Raw genomic sequence first — 17,497 nt, forward strand, 5'->3', positions numbered from 1 at the left:
AAGAGTACAGTACAGAAGAGTTGCTAGTTGTTCCCTGTTCTGCAACAGCAATGTACTAAATGGTCCTGAGGGATGAGGAAAGATTTTATATACTGCTACTATAATGCCCAATCATTAGGAAGAGAGCCAATGTGGGTAACAACCCAAATACAGTTCATGAATGGAAAGCCCTGAGTGTGTAAATTATAATCCGGCGTATTTTGTGGTTGGGAAATGGAACTTTCACAAGTCCTGGATAACTTTTGGATGAGATGCTAAAGCCTTCTCCTCTTTGCTATTGCATCTTTTACCCCTGTTTCAAGTCACCAAAACCTTTCCATTGAAAACCAGAAGAGAACTGAGTACAATCAAAATAAATCAATTAATCATCAGTAACACAGACTGAACACCATGTGCAAAGAACGGTACTAAGCCTTGGGGGGCAAAAACACAAATGTCATTTTCAGTACCTAATCAAAAAGCCCAAGCCCAATCCCCTACACTGTAAAATCAATGGTGTATTCATATGGAAAACTGTTTTTAAGTATTTGCATATCAATCTACTGAAATACATACTTTTGTTTCAGTAACACATAAATGCTTAGTTCCAAATGGTTCGTCTACTGTACTGTCCTTGTTTTATTCCTTAATCTAACTTTCTATTACTGTCGTTCCTACTTCCCCTTACCTTACCAGACTTATCAAAATAATTATGTTTCAGGATTCATATACTGAATCTAGTTTTCACAGGACAGATGGTGAGGCATATTGCTTTGAACTTTTCAATATTTTGTTTAGCTGATCATTCCAACTCAATCATCAACTGACTACAGTGCACACTACTGAAAAGACTAAGACAGTGGATCAACCACTACAATGGATCCAACTGGAAAATAAATAAACCACAATTTCAACGGAAACTTACCCTCATTTGTGTAAGGGTTGAGTGAGTCAGATGCAAGGGAGTAGGAAATGTCTCTCCGATTTTGTTTTAGTTTTTTTCTCACTCATTCCCTAATAGCATTCTAACCAAGATATGTAGTGAAAGCACATATTCACCCCACCCTCAACCTCACAGCTCTTAAGTATCCATAATTTATGTATTTATATTAATGTCTGTTTTCCCCTTTAGACTGTAAGCTCATTGTGGGCGAGGAACATTTCTATCAACTCTGCTATATTGTACTCTTCCAAGCCCCTAGCACAGTGCTCTGTACACAGTGAGTGCTCAATAAATACCAGTGATTGATTAGTTGAGAAGAACTGAAGTGGAGAAGAACTGAGAGGACCTGGTGAGGGAGGGCAGTCTTTTGGTGTCCATCCACGTCACAGGATTTAGTTTTAAATAGCACAGTGTCCCCGCTGTTCTAATGTGTCCCCCCAATATCTATGGATGGATTTCCACTGAACAGAACAAACAAATAAAAGGGTTCATAATCTCACTCCCGGCGTGTTTATTGCTTCAGTTCACTTAAGAACTAGGAAAGTGACTTCCTCTAAGGCTCTATTATCTGACGATTGCTTTCTTCCAGCTGCCTGGCCATCCTCGTGGGTCATAAGACCAGAGCTAGCTCTCTGAATGTGGCCTATTTTCTGAAATTATTTTTCAAGGGGAAAAATGTCTTGTGACCAGAATCATCACACTCCAGGGGAGCAGTGGATAGGGCACAGGCATAAGAGTCAGAAGAACCTGACTTCTAATCCCGGCTCTGCCACTTGTCTGTTGTGCGAACTTGGACAACTCCCTTAACTTCTCTGTGCCTCAGTTACTTCATCTGAAAAATGGGGGCTGTGAGCCCCACGTGGGACAGGGACTGTGCCCAACCTGACTATCTTGTACCTAACCAAGTGTTCGGCACATAGTAAGCGCTTAACAAGTACCATCATTATTATTAATTACAATTATCTCTCCTGACCTAACCTGCTGGGGATCACAGGAAGCCAGCAAATCCTGACAAAGAACACTTCAGGAGTTTCCTCCCTCCAACCTTTGTCTCACGATTTGAGATCTTCAGGGTAAATTCCAGAATCTAAGCAGGTTGGAATGCCACAGGAGAAACACAAAGCCTCCGCCACCACCCCACAACCTCTGTTGATTGGTTGGACCTTGGATCAAAGGCACAGACAAGTAAGCAATTCAATTCCTGCTACAAAAAAAAGGCTGAATTGCCAGAAAACGATCTAGCAGCAGATGTCCTACCTCTGAGACATCTTATGGGTTGAATACCTTTAGCACCATTATGAATGATTTGGATTCCATGACATTTTTCCAGTTTCCCATTGTATTTGGCCCAAAGTAACAGAGACCTGTGAACTCTAACCTCCTCACTGTGCCTCGTTCTCACCAGTCCCGCCGTTGACCCCAGCCCACATCCTCCCCTGGCCTGGAATGCTCTCCCTCCGCACATCCGCCGACCTAGCTCTGTTCCTTCCTTCAAAGCCTTACTGAGAGCTCACCTCCTCCAGGAGGCCTTCCCAGACTGAGCCTCCTTTTTCCTCCTCCCCATCCCCCCCCACCCTACCTCCTTCCCCTCCCCACAGCACCTGTATATATATTTGTACAGATGTATTACTCTATTTATTTTACTTGTATATATTTACTATTCTATTTATTTTGTTAATGATGTGAATCCAGCTTTATTTCTATTTATTCTGATGACTTGACACCTGCCACATGTTTTGTTTTGTTGTCTGTCACCCCCTTCTAGACTGTGAGCCCATTGTTGGGTAGGGACCGTCTCTATATGTTGCCAACTTGTACTTCCCAAGCCCTTAGACAGTGCTCTGCACACAGTAAGCTCAATAAATACGATTGAATGAATGAATGAATGAACTCAGAAAGGCTGCCACATCAGTCAGAACAGCCGGAGAAGCAATCAGAAGTTGGAAGTAACTTTGAGCAGAGGTTCAAGTAGATAATGAAGACAGAGAGGCAAAAACATCTCCAAATGATGAGAAAAGCAACAATAGACTCTAACAAAGAGCAATCATCACATCCCTCTCAGTGGAAAAGGCTTCTGGTACTGCATTAGTCTTTTTGCAAACACATCATTAGTGGCATCTTTGACTTCAGGGGACAGCTAAATATAAGCTGCATCCACCCCCTCTCCCCAATCCCAAGAAATATTGATGTTCCCGTAGTTATGCTTTGTCTACTGTCTTGAATGCATCCAGTATTTCAATTATTTCGCCATTTTGCTTGCATGCTATAATAAACTAGTAATCCTTATTAACCCTAAATCTGCTGAAGTTAACTGATCATTTCCTTGCATTTTGTGCTAATATAATAACAGTGGTATTTGTGCTTACCCTCTGCTAAGTACTGGACAAATGGTGGGGTAAATATCAGATCGGACTCAGTTTCTGTCCCACATGAGGCTTACAGTCTAAGGTCTTAATGGAGAAAGCACAGTCCTGGAGCCAGAGGAGTTGGGTTCTAATCCCAGTTCTGCCACTTGTCTGCTGCATGACCTTAGTAAAAATCACTTCACTTTTCTGTGCCTCATTTTCTTCATCTTTTAAAATGGGGATTACGTCTGTGAACCCCACGTGGGACAGAGACTTTTTGTCCAACTTGAATAGCTTGCATTTACTGGGAGGTGTCCATGGCGTTGCTATGGATCAGAGACGACTCGACAGCATAAGACAGGCAAGAGCTCAGCGCTTAGTACAGTGCCTGGCACATTTACGCGATTAACAAATACCATTAAAAAAAAATGTCCCCGGGGACATTTTTGCTTTTCAAAGCAGACCTAAAATTAGTTGACCACACTCCGGGCAGAACAGAGGTAAACAAATGATCCAGATGTGTTAGACTTTCAACATCCTGTGAGACTCTTCCATTAGAATATGAACTCCCCATGGCAGGGACTGTGATTTACTTGTCCTGTACCCCACTCTCCTTCCTCCCCTCCCTCCTCCCACCCCTGGTGCCTGGAGCAGTATTCTGCAGACATACTGGTCAATGAATACATAAAACATACAGGCCTTCAGGGGTTTATGAGCTCTCTGAAGGTAATTTATACTAATACTTAGCCCAAGGAGGATGGTTGGTCCAAAGCAAATCAGCTCCATTGTCCTGACCCCAAGGGGGGCTTGTTGAAAGGCTTATAAGGATAACTCCAGTTAGAAAGAGGAACTCTTGCCTAGATAAGATGACTAGAAGTGAAACTTCTATCTTCAGGAGGTAGCAAAGCTAGCACCCTACTGGGCCCAGAGGAAAGTATACTTTAATAAAAAAAAAAAATAGGTCAGGGAGGAGACAAATGGAATTTTGAAGTTTGTTCTTTAGAGAGAGAGGGAGAGAGAGAGAGAGTGTGTGTGTGCATCCGTGTGCATATACCGGTTTATGGCAAATTGCAGTAGGAACACCTATTGTGTATCTAGGACGCTAGTCATTTTCAGGTCATCCAATATGAATGAAAGATTGTTGGGTTTCAGTTCCCACTGGCCGTCAGCAAAAGCAATGCACTGCTTACTTCAGCATAGGGCCTCAGGAATTATACTCTGACCAGTCAACAGAAATTGTTGCTGAGAAATCAGGTAACCTTGAAGAACTTTGCAAATGAGAGGAATTTGAGGAGCAGCCAGTGACACCAGACGCAATCCCAACATGGGAGAAATTGACTACAACTGAAGGGCGAGACCACCGTCTGTTCCCCCAAAAGTCAGGCTATTATCGTGAGTCACTTTACATTATTAATGAAAATATGCCGATGATTTAATTTGCCTGATAATAATAATAATAATGGCATTTATTAAGTGCTCACTATGTGCAAAGCACTGTTCTAAGCACTGGGGAGGTTACAAGGTGGTCAGGTTGTCCCCAAGGGGGCTCACAGTCTTAATCCCCATTTTACAGATGAGGTCACTGAGGCCCAGAGAAGTTAAGTGACTGGCCCAAAGTCACTCAGCTGACAATTGGCAGAGCTGGGATTTGAACCCATGACCTCTGACTCCAAAGCCCGGGCTCTTTCCACTGAGCCACGAAGTAGCTGGGGCAGAATGGTCACCAAAGACCGCTCACTCATGGGTGTATTTGGGATAGGAAACCAAATTCAGGCTAAACAAAACATTTCCCTTTTGTTATATTACCTCAGGTACTATTGACTGATATTTATTATAAAATCAAGGCATGCTATTAAATTAAGGTTGTGGGGGGTTTTGTTGTTTTTTAAAAATGGCTTTTTTGCTATGTCCTAGCTGCTTTCTTTTCTGGGAAGAAAATTTTTAGATTCATTCAAGGTCCCCTAATTATTAACTTCTACCACCAAATCTCCTAGACTGTGAGCCTGTTGTTGGATAGGGACCGTCTTTATATGTTGCCAACTTGTACTTCCCAAGTGCTTAGTACAGTGCTCGGCACACAGTAAGTGCTCAATAGATATGACTGAATGAATGAATGAAATCTTGTTTTGCATAGTTTCAAGTAAAATAAAAAATAATAGAAGCTCAGGATGCCAGTGAAGTAAGACTATGATCATTAAACAAACTGTTTCTGTGAGAAAATTAAAAAGAGAAGCAGCATGGTGTAGCAAAAAGAGCATGAATCTGGGAGTCAGAGAACCTGAGTTTGAATCCAGCTATGCCACCTGCCTTGGGCAAATCACGCAACTTCTCAGTGCCTTAATTTTCTCATCTATAAAATGGGGATGAAATACCTGTTCTCCCTCCTACTAAGACTATAAGCTGCCATGTGGGACAAGGACTCTGTCCCTCCTGATTATTTTCTATCTACTCCAGTGCTTAGAACAGCACTTGCAACATAATAAATGCCTAACAAATTTCACAATTATTATTATAGACTTTAGACTATAAACTCCTCACGGGGAGGGATTGTGTTTACCAACTGTACTGTACTGAACATTCTCAACTGCTTAGTACAATGCTGCTCAATAAAGCAGTATGGCCTAGTGGAAAGAGCATGGGCCTGAGAATCAGAGGACCCAGATTTTAATTCTAGCTCCACCAACTACTTACTTTGTGACCTCAGGCAAGTCACAACTTCTCTGTGCCTCAGTTTTCTCAACTGTAAAATAGGGATTAAATAATTAGAGAAGCAGCGTGACTCAGTGGAAAGAGCACAGGCTTTGGAGTCAGAGGTCATGGGTTCAAATTCCGGCTCTGCCACTTGTCAGCTGTGTGACTTTGGGCAAGTCACTTAACTTCTCTGGGCCTCAGTTCCCTCAGCTGGAAAATGGGGATAAAGACTGTGAGCCCCCCGTGGGACAACCTGATCACCTTGTATCCTCCCCAGAGCTTAGAACAGTGCTTTGTACATAGTTAGTGCTTAATAAATGCTGTCATTATTATTATTATTATTATTATCTGTTTCCTCTCTTACTTAGACTGTGAGCCCTGTGTGGGACAGAGGCTGTGTCCAACCTGATTAACTTGTATCTACCCAGAGTGTGATACATAGTAAGTATTCAATTACAACAATAATAATAACAATACTACCATGGATTGATTGGTATTTCAACAGTGCATGAAATGACTTGTAAAGAGATTTATTACATACTAAACCTGCGAAGTGCAAAAAAAATGCCCAATGTCAAACAATCTCTTCATTCTCCACATTTTACCCTTTACCTACTTTAATAATAATAATAATGATGATGGCATTTGTTAAGCACTTATTATGTGTGAAGCACTGTTCTAAACACTGGGGGGGGTACAAGGTTATCAGGTTGTCCCACGTGGGGCTCACAGTCTTAATCTTAGAGAAGCAGCGTGGCTCAGTGGAAAGAGCACGGGCTTTGGAGTCAGAGGTCATGGGTTCAAATCCCAGATCCACCAATTGTCAGCTGTGTGACTTTGGGCAAGTCACTTAACCTCTCTGAGCCTCAGTTACCTCATCTGTAAAATGGGGATTAAGACCGTGAGCCCCCCGTGGGACAACCTGATCACTTTGTAACCTCCCCAGGACTTAGAACAGTGCTTTGCTCATAGTAAGCACTTACTAAATGCCATTATTATTATTATTAATCCCCATTTTACAGATGAAGTAACTGAAGCACAGAGAAGTTAAGTGACTTGCCCAAAGTCACACAGCTGACAAGTGGTGGAGCCGGGATTAGAACCCATGACCTACATGATAATGAAAAGAGGAGAGGAGAAGGAAGAGGGAAATAAAGGGAAAGAAAACGAGAGGGATAGAAAGAGTACGCAAAAAGGTCAGATGAGAAGCAATAGAGAGAAAATTACCAATAGTTGACTGATATGGGTGCTGAAGACGGCAGCGGCTACTGAGGTGTAGACACTGGCAACCACTTGCTGGTTTACAGTAGTATAGCACAGCACTGATGCTATGCTGTGGTCACTTTTATCACAAATAGTTACACCCATAAAACTCTTGTGGTCACGTCCCAATGAGTAGTACTCTATCTTCCTGCTCACTTAGAGCCCCCACTTCCCTAAGCAGGAACATAACTCCTGGGGGTGAGGGAGTGAGTGCTCCTTGGCAAACCACTAGCATTAGGATCAATTCCTTCATGCAGGGACTCTGTCCCAAAATACTTTGAATTAGTTGGAAGCTCATTTGCTATTTATAATGGAAGAAACCATTATAGTGCAAAACCATTAAAGTACAAAAGCAAAACACCCCATTCTTCTAAGGTTTGGGGACTCACTGGGAAATGCTGTGGTGAGTTGGTGTACTTATTCATTTATATTAATGCCTGTCTCCCCTTCTAGACTGTGGCTTGTTGTGGGCAGAGAAGCTGTCTATTATACTGTTATATTGTATTCTCCCAAGTACTTAGTACAGTATTGGGAGAATACAATAAAACAATATAATAGACAGCTTCCCTGCCCACAACAAGCCACAGTTAGTACACTTAGTCCAGTACTAAGTGCTTTGTTTTGTTTTGTTGTCTGTCTCCCCCTTCTAGACTGTGAGCCCGTTGCTCGGTAGGGACCGTCTCGATATGTTGTCGATTTGTACTTCCCAAGCACTTAGTACAGTGCTCTGCACACGGTAAATGCTCAATAAATACGATTGAAAGAATGAATACTCTGCACACAGTAGGCGTTCAATGCTACTGACAGAGTTCTTAAACATGCTCAGAGACAAAGGCAGCTGCTACAGCTGCATTCTGCCTATGGCCTTAAGGAGTTTCAACTTCACAAACTGCTCCATCACATTGCCCCAGCATATAAAATGGATCAATTTAGAGATGCTTGGCATAAACAATTGTTGAACTGCAGCGATAATGAGCAATTATTTTCATTTCTAGAACATCACAGGCACTGCTCATTAGCATATTCCAAATGGAGTATCTCGCTCAAGGACACGAGCTAATTTCAAAATTCCCAAAGGAAGTATCCAAGAAGTGGGGAGAATTTCCAACTCCGATTTAAATGAACAAATAAACTATCAAGGTGAGAAAGCTAGAGAAGCTGTAGATACACACCAGATGTTGAGACGCTTCATCTGGAAGGTAGTCATTTGGAATGATGCCTGCCTTTGCATTTAAATAGTTTGCCATGAATGGTGAGCTTTATAATTGACTTTTTGCCCGAAAATGCTGCTTTTTGTGATACATTTTTCTTGCTAAGTAAAATATCTCAATGTATTTAATGGAAAATACGATACTACCTATCTTCTGGGAATGTAACTCAGGCTAATAGCTAAATGTAATGAACAAGACAAAAGGGCCACCTCTTCATTAAGTTTCCTGCCGTACTAAAGGAAACCTTCTAAGAGCCCATCATCACTGCTTCACTAGGAGCAGTCCATCAATACTCCTCTAAGTTGAAGTGAAGTTTCCTTTCATCAGCTTTCAGATACCAGTGAAGGTGGTGTCCTGACCCAAAGGAATTGATGAGGGTTGGAAACAAAGCTAGCATTAATTACCACTCCAAGATGCAGAAGATTTTCCATAAACAATCACTCTTTTACAGACTCTAGACCGTAAGCTCACTGTGGGCAGGGAACATGTGTACCAACTCTGCTGTGTTATGTGCTCTCCCAAGCACTTAGCACAGTGCTCTGCACACAGTAGGTGCTCAAAACAAAGCATTGATTGACTATTGATACTAATTACCTTCAATGCATATTGTTTCCTCCCACCAAATGTTATTCAAGTGACCACAGGGGTAATTCAAGGCTTGGATATCCAGTGAATGCTTCAGTGGGGCAAAGTCTGCAGAAGTCTTGAAGACTCCAAATATACCAGACCTGTAGACTAGCAAGATTAAGGGGATTTGCTTAATACATCCCAATCACTGTACAAAGTGCTGGGGTAGATACAAGCTAATCAGGTTGGACCTAGTCCGTGTCCCACATGGGACTCACAGCTTTAATCCCGTTTTACAGAACATGTAACAGAGGTACAGAGAAGTTAAGTGACTTGCCCAAGATCACAGAGCAGACAAATGGCCAAGCTAGGATTAGAACCCAGGTCCTATGGCTCACAGGCCCATGCTCCTTCTACTAGGTCACGCTGCTTTTTCCTCTGAAAAATTGTCTTTAAAACATAACCTTCTCTTCCGAAAACATGCCACTGTGTAAAGTTCACAACTTGTGGCATTATTTATCATCGTTTCAATGTACATGATAAGGGCAGTTTAACAGAGGTTATTGCACTATTGAAATTACTTTCTATATGCCAAAGCAGATTTTTTTTTTAAAAGTTTGAACTAACATACGCAACCAAAATTTGTAAAACTCCTTAGATTAGAGAATTTTAATTTCCCCACTTTGTATTATTTCTAAAAAATCAGGGAAGAGAATCATTTTTAAGAAATTGACTTTTAATGCACTTCTAAGGAAGTAAAGTGCTCAATTATCCTGGATTTGCCTTTTACATGTTTAGACAACAATGATTGTCATGTCGAACCATTCAGTTGTAAAAAATAAATACGGTAATTAAGCATTTATGTGTCACTGGCTGTAATGGCGAAATTAATATCTATCATTGATGTGATTCTTGAATAGGTTATTGTGGGGGTGTTGAAATAAACAGTCAAAAGTAAATGTCCTCATCAATGCCTGTCATGATAAAATATTCAGCCCTAAAAAAGATGGCTCAGTGGCTACGGATCGAGGACAACTGCATGAAAATAAACATCTGCAGTCACACTTTGGTGTACAGTGGTTAGTCAGAGTAAATGAAATACCTACTGATGACCAATGTAAAAATGTTTATGAACCAATCTCCCAAGAAGAGATGATATTTCAGCGGGGGCACTGGTGAAAAGGTTCATCTCAGAATGCCGAGAGAAAAGAGCATCTGGTCTTATGTGGTGCGTCATTATACCGAAGATGTTCTTGAGAGAAAGAAATCTTTGTGAGTAAGAACATCTGCACATCACTATTTATGTGCTGAAACTTTAAATATAAGAAGCGAAGGTCTTAACAGCAATTTGTTATATTCAAATTTGAAAGTCTATGCAATTTCCTGTTTACAAGAAAAATCTAAAGTAAGACCATAGGCATTGTTGGATAAATGTGAGTAATAAGTCTCCTTAATTTTAGCCATTTAAAAGAAGAGTTCATCTCTTCAAAATGTAACAACTCAGCATTTTTACAGTATTATAAGGCAGTTCACAGTGTAAATTGAAGAGCTTTTCAGATAGGAATGCAATTATTCAAATAAAATGGTGTTGGATTTTCTCTCTGTTTACAGTTGCTTGAACTAAAATGCAAATAAAATTTATCTGACTTCCCAAGAGGTTTTGCCAAGGGCATATATCAAGTTTCAGTTTTGTGTGGTTTGGAGTAGGTGAGTAGCCTGTTTCTGGGTGGGGAAAATTGAATGGCACAATCCCGCATGCCCTCCACTAACAAAGGGCAATCAAGCTTGCTGTGGAATAGCTTCTGCCCAATGCAAAGATCACCACCGTGGTGTATTTGGTGGAGGGTCAAGTATCTTAGCTCCCTGCACTTCAGGTCGGTAGTTGTTTCAATCCAAACACCTGCGTCCCTAAACGTGGTGTTACTAGGGATGGTCATCCAAGGTCTTTTGCCATTTAGACAATGAGGTTCTAACCAGTAATAGGGGTGGAAATAATAACGATAATAATTGTGGTAGGTTAATTGCCCTGCCTGTGCTAGACATCATGTTAAGCACTGGGGTAAAGAAAACACAATCAGATCACACACAACCCCTGTCTCACATGAGGTTCACGGTCTAAGATGGAGGTCCAGAGAAGATAAGAAAAGTAGCGTTGCCTAGTGGGTAGATAATGGATGTAGGGGTCAGAAGGACCTGGGTTCTAATCCCACTTTGCCACTTTTCTGCTGTGTGAGTCGGGCAAGTCATTTACCTTTTATGTGCCTCAGTTACCTCATCTGTAAAATGGAGGTTAAGACTGTGAGTCCCAAGTAGGATATGAACTGTGCCCAACCTAATTGGCTTTTACCTACCCCAGGGCTTAGTACAGTGCCTGGAAAATTGTCTTGTCTCATGCTGTTGAGTCATCTCCGACCCACAGCGATGCCATGGACACATCTCTCCCAAGAATGCCCCACCTCCGCGCAATCATTCCAGTAGTGGATCTGTAGAGTTTTCTTGGTAAAAATACAGAAGTGATTTACCATTCCTCCTTCTGCACAGTAAACTTGAGTCTCTGCCCTCGACTCTCTCCCAAGCCACTGCTGTCCAGCACAGGTGAGTTTTGACTTGTAACAGATTGTCTTCCACTTGCTAGCCACTGGCTAAGCTAGGAATGGAATAGGTATGCCTCTGCTTGATTCTCCATCCCATAGTTTAGCCTGATAGAGTACTGGAAACTCTCCAGGTGTGACCCTATGGCCTGGCACAAAGTAAGTGCTTAACTAATACCATAAGAAGAAAAAAAAATTGACTTGCCCAAGCCCACACAACAGGCAGATGATAGAGGTGGAACTAGAACCCAGGTCCCTTGATTCCCAGTCTTGTGTTCTTTCCACTGGGCGGTGCTGCTTCTCTATTTTAAGTATAGAACAGCCATAAAAGTCATGTGTCAGCCCCTGATCATTTTCACAAAGTTACCAACCAAATATTCTAGCCTCTAAAGCAATCAGAATAAAAAGGACACTTTCTATGTGCACTTCACACAATTCTCACTTTCCTGTATGCCTTCCTCTCCAAATCATTTTGCATCATTGGCCCAATGTTAAGTAGACAAGCCCACAGAATGAACTAGCTCCCACAGGAAATTATTTGTGGCAAACCTCTCAGGAAGCAGACAAATACAACAAGAAGTGTGGCTAATTTGATGTTTCCAAGTTCAACTTACGGCTTTCATTGTAGGAAGACCTAGTAGCCAAGGAAAAACTGAAAAAGATCTGGTGTTGAACAAAAGGTTCATGAAAGTGTCTTGGGTATCTTCTCAAATAACTGAGCATTAATGGGGAGTTATGTTTCAATATTTACATCCTCCCAAGGGAGAGAACTAATCCTCCAAATAGTCTTTGAAGACATCTTTGGTAACGAAACCCTAGTTCAGATAGGCCATTATATATACGGATGTCTTTCTTTCATATTCAGAGACACTTTTACTGGTCGGTTTACCTATGATGGCATGTGAAAGGAAAAACAGCATATTATTCATTCACTGTAAGAGAGCAGAAATGTAACTGCATGGTCCAATACTGTGTGTTTGCAATTCACAATCTTACCTATCAGTCACATTCCAGCAACTGCCAAATTTCAGTGAAGACATGGCTTCTATTACTTGCAAATACTTTTTCTAGTTATTTTATGACATACAATTATTTTAAAGTATTTATAATCTCAATAACTTCCATTAGAATTGATTAATCTGGCTTTTAGAGTTTTCTTATAAAGGCTAAAAGTAAATTTGGCTGCCTCAGACTTCTAATAGACCACTGCTGGTGACTTGATTCCTGCTGATGAATGCTTTGGATTTTACAGTAAATCTTCAAAGGGACAGTATTTGATCTAAGCTTTAACAGTCCAGTTTTCATCAGATCTGTCCCCAGTCCAACATGGATACAGCATTGGATGCTTTTCTGTCTCATATTTTTTCATTCAGAAGTCAGCTTCCTTCTGCAATGGCTCCTGCTGGCATTGGACTCATTCCCTTTCCCAAATAGGGCTCACAGTCCTACTCTCCATTTTACAGATGAAGTACCTGAGGCCCAGGGGAGTGAAGTGACTTAACCAAGCCCACACAGCAGACAGGTGGAGGAGCCAGGATTAGAACCCAGGCCCCTCTGATTCCCAGGCCCATGCTCTATCCACTAGGTCATGCTCCTCTTCCATAAATAAGACATTTCCCCCAGCCAGGAAACCACTTCAAGAAGCAGATTTTTAAAGTGCACTCAGAAAGCCAAATCATGATTTTGACCTGATAATCTTGTATCTTAGCCAGTATTTAGAACAATAGCTGACACATAGTAAGTGCTTAATGATTACCATCTTTATTAATATTATCATTATTTTGATTCTTGCATTGCCAGAAGGAAAGAAGAGCGGAGTAGACTAGCCATGCCCCAAATTTTCTATTCACGAGTAATCGAGAATACGACCTCATTACAGTCTTCATAGACAGAAGGACAGCACTATATCATAAATTAGGAAAGGTTTAGTAAAACAGATATATAAAGATATCCACCAGAAGCTAGCCCAGGGAAAGCCACAGTCAAGCTGGAAGCCACAAGTCTGCCTAGCAGGATGGAGTCACCCTAAAGAAGAAATAAGGTGAAGAGGTAGTGGACGGGCAATCTATCAATCACCCAGGGAACATTCGTAAGCAGAAAGCACTATCCCATCTCACTCCAGGAAGATGGCCACTACAGGGATTGGAAGTTCCATCCTATGGCAAACTATGAATGGTCAAATTGGACATTCAGGGCTATTTTACCTTTGACTCTCACCCCTCTCAATACGATCCAACTCTGCCTCTATCCTCCTCATTGCCATCTTACTGACCCCAAGCTCCACAAAGCTCTACAGCAGTAGGTGACGTCACCCCTGCCCTAAATCCAGTCCCCGTGTCTTCTCCTCCTTCCCAACCCCTTTACTGCCCTGTTAGCTAGTCTTCTGGGCTCAATCCTCTGACGTACTTAATTGAGAAGCATGGAAACCCGCCACACGCCCAAAGCTATGCTTTCTCTCATCTATTGTTAAATTCCAGGCAAGCTGCCAGTACCCTAAAAATAGTGAAAAATAGCCTGCCTGCAAGCAAGAACAGACTCACTCTAATTCATCTGTATTAAAAGAATTGTTTATAAGCAATAGGGAATAAAACTTTGTGTGTCGTGGGTTCATCTGCTCCTTAATCATCTAGGGAAGCCAGAGAGCAATGTCTGATCAGATAGGTTAACAAAACAAAGGCAGATGGCAAAACATTTATTTTGCCACTTCTCCACAGCAATTACAGATGTCTCTGCTGTGAGTTCACTCCGATGATAATCCTCTACAGTCCCTCGAGGCAAACTTGGCAAAGGGGGAGGATCCAGGATGTTTTAGGAATATTGCACCCAGACTGGCCTCAATAGATGTGCCATTATCCTGTCAGTAATGAAATAATGTTATCTTCAGCCAGCACCATTCTAAGAATGGGAGTTGGCTCTATGATAATATTAATAATAAAAACGGCAGTTGGTAAGTACTTCCAATGCGTTATGTTACTGAGCTAAAGGCTAGACTAGATTCCAATAATCGGATCAGAAATAGCACCTGCCCCACAAAGGGCTCACAATCTAAGACGAGAAGGTGCGTTGCCCCCATTTACGTGCAACTTCTTGTGGAGATGTAAATTCTTTGTTTTGTACTTCCTAAGCAATTAGTAATAATAATAGTCATGGTACTTGTGAAGCAGCGTGTCTCAGTGGAAAGAGCACGGGCTTTGGAGTCAGAGGTCATGGGTTTCAATCCCGACTCCACCAACTGTCAGCTGTGTGACTTGGGGCAAGTCACTTAACTTCTCTGGGCCTCAGTTACCTCATCTGTAAAATGGGGATTAAGACTGTGAGCCCTGCGTGGGGCAACCTGATCACCTTGTAACCTCCCCAGCACTTAGAACAGTGCTTTGCACATAGTAAATGCTTAATAAATGCCATCACTATTATTATTGTGAAAGTGCTTAAGTTCCAAGGACTGTGTTCAGCAATTGGGTAGATACAATTCAATCGGATCAGACAAAATCCCTTCTCCAATCTAAGATGGAGGGAGAACAGGTATAGAACCCCCATTATACAGCTGAGGAAACTGAGGCACAGAAAAGTTAAGTGACTGTCCAGAATCACCAAGTGGCAGAGCTGGAGGTAGAACCCAAGTCCTCTGACTCTCTGTCCTGAGCTGTACAATACATGGCACCAAGTGACTTGCCCAAGATTATTAAAGCAGGTCAGTAGCAGAGATGGGATTAGTATCCAGGTTCCTTGATTCCCAGTCCTGTGCTTTTCCACCACACGATGCTGCCTCCCTACGTCATTCAGAAGGCCCAAAATAGCATGCCCTGACTGAGGTCACTGTCCTGCCGTGGGGCAGGCTTAGCTTTCAAATCTTTGATGAAATAAGAAAAGACATAGCAATGCTAAACCAAGGCAGGCTCACTTGCCCTACATGAGGATTTCATTTACTGATCGTTGGCCTGTGGATCTGGGAAAGTCTGATTGCTCTCCTTTGAAAGCCTGAATAATGGACCACAAGCAGACGATGCTCAAAGAATACCATTGGAACATCCATTCAAATTAACAACACCAACTATTGCAATTTTCAGGTGGTTCAGCGAATTGTCCCAAACTTTAAGTCCAAGTAATAATAATACTGGAATTATTATTATTGTGATTATAATAATAATCCCTATGGTATTTCTTAAGTACTTACTGAGCACTGGGATAGTTACAATATGTTCAGATCCATCATTATCCCTGTCCCCCATGGGGCTCATGGTTTGAGGGGAAGGGAGAACAAATGAGGAACCTGAGACACAGAGAAGTTAAGTGACTTGCCTTAGGTCACGGAGCAGGTAAGTGGCAGAGCTGAAATTAGAACTCGGGTCCTCTGACCAAAGTCTGGGCTCTTTTCCCCTGGGCCATGTTACTGATCAACATATTTAGCAGGAAATGTTTAAGCAGCTCGTATGACTGCTTTGTTCCTGGGTACTTTTGGTAAGAGAAAAGCAAGTCAAGGATATATTTGCCCTCCTTCAATCATAAGTTTCAGTCAAAAATTTCTATGTACATTGTTAATTTAAAAAAATACAGGGTATAGAAATGAAGTTACTCAAAAACTTTCAGAACCCAAGGCCTGGGCCCAAGAAAAGTCATTTTTAAAAAGTAGTCTATATGACATACACAGGTAGCAACAACTGAGAAAATGACACGGCCACACCAGTAATGTTACCGATAATTAGTCATTCCCAACAGGAAATGTATGAAAATGTAATGAAAAATGTTTCATCATCCTTATTACAGTGTGGCTCAGTGAAAAGAGCATGAGCTTGGGAGTCAAAGGTCATGGGTTCAAATCCCAGCTCTACCACTTATTAGCTGTGTGACTTTGGGCAAGTCATTTAACTTCTCTGTGCCTCAGTTACCTCATCTGTAAAATGGGGATGAAGATTGTGAGCCCCATGTGAGACAATCTGATCACCTTGTATCCTCCCTAGTGCTTAGAACAGTGCTTGGCACATAGTAAGCGCTTAATAAATGCTATTATTATTATAGCATTATAGCATTGCATTATAGCATTATAGCATTATTATTATAGCATTATTATTATTATGTGTGTGAGCCCAGAGCATCTACAAAATATATAGAAATTTGATTGCTTTCTATACACCCCAGAATACGACAGCAGAAAGAGATCACGCCCATGTGCTGCTGTTTGCTTTTGAAGCTGACACCAGCTTGGGAGATCCTTTCCAGTGAACTGGCTTGCCTTTTCAAACATACAGCCCTTGGCTTCCCCCTGCACAAGTCAGCACTACCACACAGCCTCCCTTGGGAAGGATAAAACGTCCAACAGACAGTTGGCTCTCCAGCTCATATTGGGTAAATGCAAAGATCTTGTTGAACCAAGGTAGCAGACTGTTAAACAACTTTTTAAAATGTTGCATTAATGGCAAATCTCCAGATGGAATTTCTCAGGAGCTGAGTTGGGTGAGAGAAAAAGTGATGACACCATGTTCTGGCAACAGACTTGGCCTCTCACTTCTCTACTTACGGATATTTCTAAAAGCATGAGCTCATTATATTAAAAGCCACCCATTTGCCAAAGCTCAAGCAAGTCTAATTAAAAGGTATCTTCATATAGACCTGAGACCTTCCATTTGGTTAGAATTTTAGGTGGAATTTGATTAATAGTGACAGCAAAAATGTTCAAAACATGAATTTGTCTACTTTAGCCTAATTCTGAGGCTCTGTTAGTTCCAATTCTTGCTCTAAAACGAAGGCAGTGATTTTGTCTAATAACTCTATCGTGCCCTCCCAGATGCTTAGCACAGTACTCTGCACAGAATACATGCCCAGTAAATACTATTTATTGATGTTAGTCCAAAAATGCAATCTCCTGTTACCATTCACAATGCTCCTCTTCTAGAGATCTGGGTCCACATT

The sequence above is a fragment of the Tachyglossus aculeatus genome, chromosome X3 (assembly GCF_015852505.1).
Source record: "Tachyglossus aculeatus isolate mTacAcu1 chromosome X3, mTacAcu1.pri, whole genome shotgun sequence".
Taxonomy (NCBI): domain Eukaryota; kingdom Metazoa; phylum Chordata; class Mammalia; order Monotremata; family Tachyglossidae; genus Tachyglossus; species Tachyglossus aculeatus.